The sequence below is a fragment of the Penaeus chinensis genome, chromosome 41 (assembly GCF_019202785.1).
Source record: "Penaeus chinensis breed Huanghai No. 1 chromosome 41, ASM1920278v2, whole genome shotgun sequence".
Taxonomy (NCBI): Eukaryota; Metazoa; Arthropoda; class Malacostraca; order Decapoda; family Penaeidae; genus Penaeus; species Penaeus chinensis.
This window is the reverse complement of record NC_061859.1, coordinates 5,773,760-5,783,759: the sequence shown is the minus strand read 5'-3', so window position 1 is coordinate 5,783,759 and position 10,000 is coordinate 5,773,760. Positions and strand designations below refer to the sequence as shown.

The 10,000-nt window shown below is 38.4% G+C and overlaps 1 protein-coding gene across 1 annotated transcript in view; it reads left to right on the top strand.

Annotated features, from left to right (window-relative positions):
- Positions 1-4,926: 4,926 nt before the first annotated feature.
- Positions 4,927-10,000, top strand: part of LOC125047500 — a 23,313-nt gene continuing 18,239 nt past the window's right edge. The window contains exon 1 of the mRNA XM_047645737.1: positions 4,927-5,028. The gene's annotated coding sequence lies outside the window, so the exon portion shown is untranslated. The remainder of the gene's footprint in view (positions 5,029-10,000) is intronic.

Below are 10,000 nucleotides of genomic sequence, written 5' to 3'. Positions count from 1 at the left end.
GCAGATGCCAACTGACATGTATTATGCAGATATCCGGTCGGATGGTTTGCATATGAAATGGCCATCTGAATATTCACTTGATGACTTGTCAAGAATTGTTATGTCCTCTGCTATTACTAGTGAATAGCGGATAGTTATTCTCGATGAACTAATAGCTGGCATTTGCATTATTCTTCTGGTTAGACAATGATGAAAATGGAGAAGGGGAAAGGGCGATTCCATGAATCTAAATTTTCTCCAGTGTGAAGTAATTTCGTGGAACCCGCCCCACACCTGCTGGTGCGGGAACAGCGCCCTTCGTAAATAATTTCTTTCTAGAAATTTCATACGGGAAGCAGTTTTTCATTTCGTGAATGTTAACTCTCATCTGTATAAAATTCAATGTGAAATATAATATGTATATATGTGTGTGTGTGTGTGTGTGCCTATATATATACATATATACATACACACACACATACACATATATACATACACATATATACATGCACATATATACATGCACATATATACATACACATACACACACACACGCACACACACACACGCACACACACACACACACACACACACACACACACACATACAAACACACACACACACTCACACACACACACACACACACACACATATATATATATATATGTTTATATATATATATATATGTACATATGTGTGTATATATTTATCTGTGTGTGTACACACACACACACACACACACACACACACACACACACACACACACACACACACACACACACACACACACACACACATATATATACATATATACATATATATATAAATATATATACACATATATAAATATATATATATATATACATATATATAGATATATATACATATATGTGAAGAAAAAATATATATATATAGAGAGAGAGAGAATGTGGATACTTATGTTTATATATATATATATATATATATATAAACACACATACACACATATACATATTCTGTGTGTGTGTGTGGTGATATCAGACATTAACAGTACTTATCTAATGCGGCAGTAGTTCCTCATGAAATTCGTGCCTCCCAGTGTAGGACACTCGTTAAGGCGTGAGGAATGTACATCTAGAATATAAGCAATTGGCTGTACCGTAGCAATTTTGGTTACTAGCAACTGCTGAGAATTTTATTCGGATATTGCATTTAGATGAGATCAGTGCAGCATTTCGTGTAAGGAATTCCTGTATAATTCCTGTATCTCCTCGTTCCTTAGTTGCCCAAAGGGATACGGATGTAATGATAATCCTCGCGTTCTGTGGTTTGCTTCGTTTTGTATTTATATTTTATATATATTTTCACTTGATCCGATATTTCACACTATGCGTAACAATCAATACTCCTATTATATCGGCGGTTTCCTCCACAATAATTGTTATTAGCTGTCATCAAACATAATCATTTAGGCAGAAGGGCGAGGCTGATCGAAGTTCCGAAATCATTTAGCGTTTTTACAACTGAATCGGCAACAGTAATTGCAGGAATACACAGAAAGAGACAACCTAATAAGTAAAATATAAAAGAACATTTATCAAATCGAATAAAAAAAAATCCCAAGTCGCGGTTTCAAACAGAAAACAAAAGTGCAGACAAACTTATATGCGGGGGCGACGTCATAAATGTTGCAGAAAACAAACCTTGGAGGAACATAAATCGAATTACCTGTGGTTTTACCTTGTTGTCTTTTGTAAAAGTCAAGTCTAGGCCATGACTGATGTATTTTTTTAGTTACTGCGTTTTCTTAGAGTCATATTGACGTTATGTCTTCGAGATCTCTGATTCAGTATCTGTTATTGAATTTTGCGATATACTTTTTGTAAGTGTATGCGATCTGTGCATAATGAGTGGATGTGCATGTTTATGATACAAAGAAAGGTCGTGTAAACATGTCTGTATGGCTGTGTGTATGCAACCAAATATGTAAGTACACACAAACACACACAAACACACACACACACACACACACACACACACACACACACACACACACACACACACACACACACACACACACACACACACACGCACACACATGTGCGCGCGCGCGCGTGTTTGTATGTATATAAGTAGATAAATATATATGTACACACCCAGAACAAACACAATTTAAACAAATTTGGGTGAAAAGAAGTAACGAAGCGATAAGGAATAGAGGTTCCCATGAAGGAGGGGGGGGGGGGGGCGATAAGGAGGAGGGGGGGTGCATGCATAAATTCCTTCACGCGAAACTAGTTAGAAAGTGTTCCGCAGTTTCTGTATGCCTGGATGCGCATCGAGAGGGTTATTTCCACGTTTGGTTGTGTAAATATTTAGCTTATTAAGGTGGTATTGAATCAGTATGGTCTATCCGATAGCAATATGAATGGGATCCGGTTAAATTATCATTTATTTATGTCCGACTGTTTATCTGTCTCTGTCTCTCTGTTTGCCTTTATGTTATGTATTCATTTATGAATTTGCATGCTTAATTACTATTTATTTGTAATTATACTGTCATATCGAAACATCACATAGTTATTTTAAAAGCTAAATTCACATTGATATTCATTAGATAACGAATTAAGAAAATCAGAATAAAGCAATTCTAGTAAATAAATAAATTTTTAAAAAATCCAGAAATTCCAACATAGAAAAAGACACACAAAAGCTCGTGAACAAATTCTAAGATTAGATAAAAAAAAAAAAAAGTCCTTCATGGTTTTCACACCCAAGAAGGGAGTCAAGGATGAGCATTCGAAACAGCGCGAAAAATTATCCTCGGTGGAAATAAACTAAACGAAATCCTAAACCTACAGTATTGCACGTTCTTTTCCTTCCTGATCAGATCTAATTAAATCCTCTAATATGAGATACTTGTAGCTCAGAATTTACAAAAATTTCGCAAGAGGTGCAAGAGAAGTGGTAATGAAATCTGTAACACGGACGGTGATTATAACATTCTGCGGTGGCGGCGGCGGAGCGTTTAGTAAGCGTACAAGGAAAACCGACCAAAATGGAAGCAAATGTTTAATGGGGTGTTTAGACTATTGGATCTATAAGTGAAAGGAGGGAGTTTAATTCTTGGGAGGAAAGGGAGTTGAGATTGATCTTGTGTTTGTTTGTTTGTGTGTGTGTGTGTGTGTGTGTGTGTGTGTGTGTGTGTGTGTGTGTGAGTGTATGTGTGTCTGTAGCTATGTCTATCTATATATCTATCTACCTCTCTGTCTATTTATCTATGTGCGTGTGCGTGTGTGTGTATGTGTGTGTGTGTGTGTGTGTGTGTGTGTGTGTGTGTGTGTGTGTGTGTGTGTGATTAGGAATGGGTCGTGGAACTTACTGATGCGGGGAAGACGAGGTCACAGCACCAGTTCTAAAATTACCCAAGCATTTCATCGACCTTGGATTAGCCATTGGCCAATGTAAGTAAGTACGTAGGGCACCTGGGGAAGAGGGGCATCGATTTTTTTCGGTATTTCATAGTTATTTTTTTAAAAGAAGACCAAGCGTTAAAGCAAAGAGTCAATGCAGAAAGGAACAAAGGAACATCACTAATGACATTAGCTGATCATAATCCTGCCCCGCGTCATACATTTTATTTGCTTTGTATTTGAAAGCCGCAGGGATGATAAGAAATTAAAGTGTGTGTGTAATATAATGAATAAAGATAATATTGAGAAACACCGAGCAAATGGTTCCTCTTCGACGTAACCACCGGACGTATAAATTATGCATGGCCTCACTAGTAAAAAGTTAACATATTTAACAAATACAGAATATTTCGTAATGCCAAACCATTCACAAGTTTAAAAAATCACTGAACAATTCTAACCAAAATTAATTAACGGAAAAAAAACATATAAATGCATAGAAAATCGCCTAGAACTACTTACAAAGTTGCCATATTATCTGTGAATTATCTAGTATAGCAGCTTGTGATGGCGAGATAGAAGGAGAGCTGGAGAGTGTGGCGACTGTGATGACGAAGGCGAACTAGATTGGACATGCTTGTGGCTTTAGCGGTGGATGAAGCGGGCCGGTGGATTAAGGGGGAGTTAGTGGATGAAGGGGGGTGGAAAGCAGTGCGAGGGAGAAAATAATTGAGGATGAGGTTTGTAGCATCCTCGCGTTCGCCTTCTCTCTCTCATTCTGTGTGTGAGTTTCCCTGTCTCTTTTATCTGTCTATTTGTCTGTCTCTTTTTCTCTGTTTGTCTGCCTGTCGGTCTGTCTGCCTGCCTCTCTATCTGCCCGCCTGCATGCCTGCATCTCTATCTGCCTGTCTCCCCCTCTCCCTCTCTCTTTCTCTCACTCTCTCTACACACACACACACACACACACACACACACACACACACACACACACACACACACACACACACACACACACACACACACACACACACACATATATATACACATGCATGCACACAAACACACACATATTTATACACACACACACACACACATATATATATATATATATATATATATATATGCACACATACACAGACTTATATATTCATATTGAAATATGAATACTTGCACGGAACTTTCTTTCCATTTCTCCTTATATACTTGTTAATCTAATCTGTTTATCCATCCCTTACTCTCTCTCGTTTCTGTTGTCGTGTCTACGAATATATGCGTTTGTTGGTGTCCAAAGAGCATTCATAACGTCGCAATTTGCTGCAGTGTTATGTAATGCAGTACAACGGGAAGTGCAAATTATGCTAAGCAAAATATGCGCAATGTTGTCATAGAATCAGCTGTTATTTCTTTATCAAAAGAAAAGTTCCGTGTAACAGAAAATTAGTTATCTACAAGTGTAATTTCCCGTTAACTCTCTATGACGTTATCCACGCCATTAAGAGCGAACACGGGCGGCGATTGTGTACGTGTGTATGTGCCTATGTGTATGTACGTGCGTGTGTGCGTTCGTGCTAGGTGGCGAGAACCGGGAGGCAGCGATGGAGTCGAGCGAACAGTCCCGCTCTGATGGTCGATGTGTGATGTTGTGCGTCTGGAGCAGGTCGGTCTGAGGCTCTCGTCGCTTCCCACCTGCGTCGCTCGATCGTTTGGGAAGAGAGGCTGTGAAAATTGTCATCTGTTCTTTCGATTGTATTGGAGGAACTGGAGTGTGTGGATGGTGGACTACTTGTGTTTCTTTTCTTCATGATTTTTTTTTTCTGTGTTATCGAGGTGGAACTTGATTGACTGTGAATTGGAGGTTTTTAGACAATTGATTGAGAATTTAGTTTTCTTCCGGTGATAATTATATTAAGATATATGCCACAGCACAGAAAACCAGATGGATTTGACTTTTGATTGCCTGAGATGAGAAAAGTAGAAAATTTATAATTCGTAGAGATGAACAATAAAAGGAAAATACTTAATAAACCGAAAAATGGCTGCTAAACGAAGTGAATAACAATCCACAAGGAAATGAAAATAAATAACAATCGCACAAAAGCTACATTGAAGAAGACCGACGGACGAGTGAAAGTAGTCCGAAGCAAGAAAAAAAAAAAAAAAAAAAAAAAAAACATCTTCCTACCCAACGTGGCGAGGTTACGATGAAAGGCGCTAGAGACACTCCCAACAGCCCGCCCTATTTTGTGAAGGTTTATTAGCAGTAGAAAACGAGTGATTTAAGCTCTGACCAATTTCGAAAGACAAAGCTGACCGGTTCTGTACAATGAACGGTAACAGACTCAGTATGTATCAAGTTTATGATTTCCTGCATATCTGTATAAAGCAAAGGTCAATGGAGTTCTGTTTATCCATCATTTTGAAATGGCACATCTGATTTACCTTTAACCCGAGACGCCTTGGCAAGTGGAGGAAACCTTGGCATTTAAACTTATACGCAATGGCGCTGTGGACTTTGAAACGGGCTTCTTACCTTGGTATACATATATATATACACCCATTCACAGCTTCATTTTGTGTGTGTGTATGTGTGTGTGTGTGTGTGTGTGTGTGTGTGTGTGTGTGTGTGTGTGTGTGTGTGTGTGTGTGTGTGTGTCCTCAACTGACATATAAAAAAAGGTGACATTCAAAGCAGGCATAAAACAGCAGAGGAATGCGCTGCCACAATCCCACAGAAAAAAGCCAACTAGCAAATTACTTTCTATCCCAACGCGGCATATTTAAAGGACTCCAGTTTTATTACACATTTAACATATTCAACTGTTGCCACGTAAGGATGTATGTGAGTGGGTTTCGTGATTGATTAGTTGGTGTATATGCATTATTATTATAAAACAATTATATTACAAAAGGAAAGAAAAGAAATATACAGTGAACACGAACAAAACGGGAGAAAACAGGGAAACGCCACACTTGTTCTCTGACTCATTCTCTCAGGTGGTCATTCTGCACATGTGTTTACTGTTATTGTCTGCTTCTCACTCTGTTTCTATATCTGTCTGTCTGTCTCTTTCTCCTCTCTCTCTCTCTCTCTCTCTCTCTCTCTCTCTCTCTCTCTCTCTCTCTCTCTCTCTCTCTCTCTCTCTCTCTCTCTCTCTGCATGTCTGGCTGTCTATATATACTTATATATATATATATATATATATATATATATATATATATATATATATATATATATATATATATGTATATATATACATACATACATATACATGCATACATACATATATACATATATATATATAATTATATATATTTCACTGCAGTACATAGGCCTCTCTCAATTCACTATTGAGATGTTATATGGCACTGTAACCCTTGCCTGATTGGATGCCTTTCCTAATCAACCGTGGTTCGGCGCGCTAACACTTGTGCCACGGCGGCGACTTCCCCTACGGCATCTGCGTGTGACAAGACGATATAGGAGGTTAGGAGTCCAATGATCTAACCACTGGACCATCCCGGCAGTCATATATATATATATATATATATATACATATATAATTATATATATGTACACATACATACAGTGTGTATATATATTATATATATATACATATATATGTATATATTAATTTATATGTACACACTCCTGTGTGTGTATGTGTGTGTGTGTGTGTGTGTGTGTGTGTGTGTGTGTGTGTGTGTGTGTGTGTGTGTGTGTGTGTGTGTGTGTGTGTGTGCGCGCGCGCATATACATGTGTGTGTGTGTGTGTTTATATATATATATACACACACACGTGCGTGTGTGTGTGTGCGCGTGTGTGTGTGTGTGTGTGTGTGTGTGTGTGTGTGTGTGTGTGTGTGTGTGTGTGTGTGTGTGTGTGTGTGTGTGTGTGTGTGTGTGTGTGTGTGCATGTGCATATAAATTAATATATACATATATACATATACATGTATGTGAGTGTGTGGTCATGGATTAATCTTGTACATTACGGTTATACTGCTATATAATGATCACAGTAGATCCACTAACTATGTGTATTTATGAACTTAGTTTAACCTGTTTCCACCAGAATTTTCGAGCACTAAAACTGCACTTTCATCTTGCTTTTCACTTTGTCCATCAGGAAATTCTCTTTCTCTCTGTATATATATATATATCTGTATATATATATACACGTATACACACACACACACACACACACATATGTATGTATATGTATATATGTGTGTGTGTGTGTACATATATACGTATAAATATGTCTTTATATATGTATATATGCGTGTATATATAACTATCTCTCTCTATATATATATTTCATATATATAATATATGTATACATAAACATATATATTATATATATATACATATACATACATACATTTACTTATATGTATGTATAAATATATATAAGTATATATAAATATATATATATATGCATGCATAAATATATATGTATATATATACACATGCACACACTTATATGTATGTATGTATATATGTGTATATGTATAAATATATATGTATATATACATATATGTATGTGTATAGATATACATATCTATATATATATGTATATACACACACATATATATGTATATATATATAAATATTCATATACATATATATATAAACATATTCATATATATACATACATAGATATAGTCCCCTCCTATCTTATTATAAATCGGCGTATCATTTGTATTTTCGTTTCTATACATTCCTACACTGAAACGAAAATATTATTTTCCATTTTTTCATAGGCTTCGCAACTTACAAGATTTGTGGTATTACTCCGTTCACGCTTAGCAAATGCAAGTTGGCGTTTGACCACTTCCTGCGTTCCCTAAAAATGGCCACTTCAGAGTTTCGCATAGGGAATGGAATTGTACAGTGGCTTTTTTTTTTTTTTTTTTAAATTAAAAAAAAAAAAATCGGGTTTGATTTTTGCTTTTTCTAAAATTCTGACAGCTGTTTAATATGTCTATTTATTTAGTATTTTTTCTTTCGGTTTTCCTTCCCTTTCATTTCTTTCTTCTTTTTTCTCATTATTTATAATCTTGCCTCGTCATTATCCTCCATAACACAAAACATGTTTACCATTAGAAACATTAAAACACCAATTTCACTAATACAGTTAACTTCAGGAAGCGCACAGTGTAAACGGGAATGTCTCGTAAGTTATGTTTAAACCAGAGGAACTGGTAACGGGTTGAAATCAGCTGATCGATGAAGGCGATGACGTGGTTCGTGGAAGCCTACACTGGAGGCCTGTCGAATTTCAGTTGTAAACTCTGCGATTGTAAAATGTGAAATGTGAAATGAGAATGAAAGTGATAAAAGACATATTTTTTCAACATATCGATTTGATTACCAGCAGATGCCTTATTTACAAGCCATCAATTTTTTTTTTTTTTTTTTACATCGATCTAAACATTGTAGTATAAAACTGGCTCACATAATCTATATACACGTCATAAATCGAGTCACGTAGTGGTGAAATATTTATCGACGGTAGCGAAGTCTCCGCATACGTGTAAGAAGGGGCGTGTGACGTAATACATCTCGTAAATATTTTCTAATACCCCCCCCTTCCCCATTGCCTCACATCCAACCCCCTTCCTCTCCCCACGCCCCATAACGCCCAACATACCCACATCCTCCTGACCTCTGTGCCCCCGACGATCCGACCCACCTGGCACTCTCCCTTGTGTTATGAGTCCCTTCCCACACCTTGTATTAACTATTTAGCAGAGTCCGGGTTGTCACGCACTGCTGCCTTCCACCCCTTCCCCCTCTGCCCACCTACCCACTGTCCTCGACCCCCCCTCTCTGTCCTGCTGCCTACTCATCACCTCCCGTCCCCCCTGCTCCTTCCGCGCCCTCACCCACCTCTGCCGTCTCTGCTCCCCTTTCCACCTCCTCTGCTGATCTCGCCCCCTTCCCGTCCCCTCATCAACACACTCTACTCCTCTCTGCCATCTCTTCCCCTATTCACTACTCTCCTTCCCCTCATCACCCCTTTCCCACCAGTCTCCCCCCTGCACCCCCTCCCCACCATTCTCCCCTCTGCACCCCCTCCCCGCCATTCTACCCCCGGCACCCCCTCCCCACCACCCTCTTCCCCTAACCCCTTTCCCGCTGTTCCCCCTTCCCACCACTCTCCTCTCCGCCCCCTCTCCTCCCCCTGTGTGGAAAAAGAGCTGCAGCAGTTACGGGTTCTTAAATTTTAGAGGAGAGGCGAAGGGAAAAAAGAGAGAGTGAAGGAGGATGGATGGATAAGAATAAGGATCAAAGTGCTTCGCCGCTCGAGTTAACCAGCCCTTTCATGCTACAGATCATACACTTGTTCAGTATCGGCTAAATGTGCCAAAAACAAGAAAGGAAACTGTATATATTATCATCTCACATACAGACGGAAAGTAAACAACGAAAGAAAAAATGAACACTGCTTATTATAGCCCTCATCACTTTCTTTCTCTTCCCGCCATGAATAACATTTTAAGTTCACACACTCACTGAGAAACTGTCTCGATATCATATACTCCCGGCCGTTAAACTTCGCTACCAGACACCCCGGCTGCGATAAATATAAAACGAGCACAGGCAACAAAAATACTGGATAACC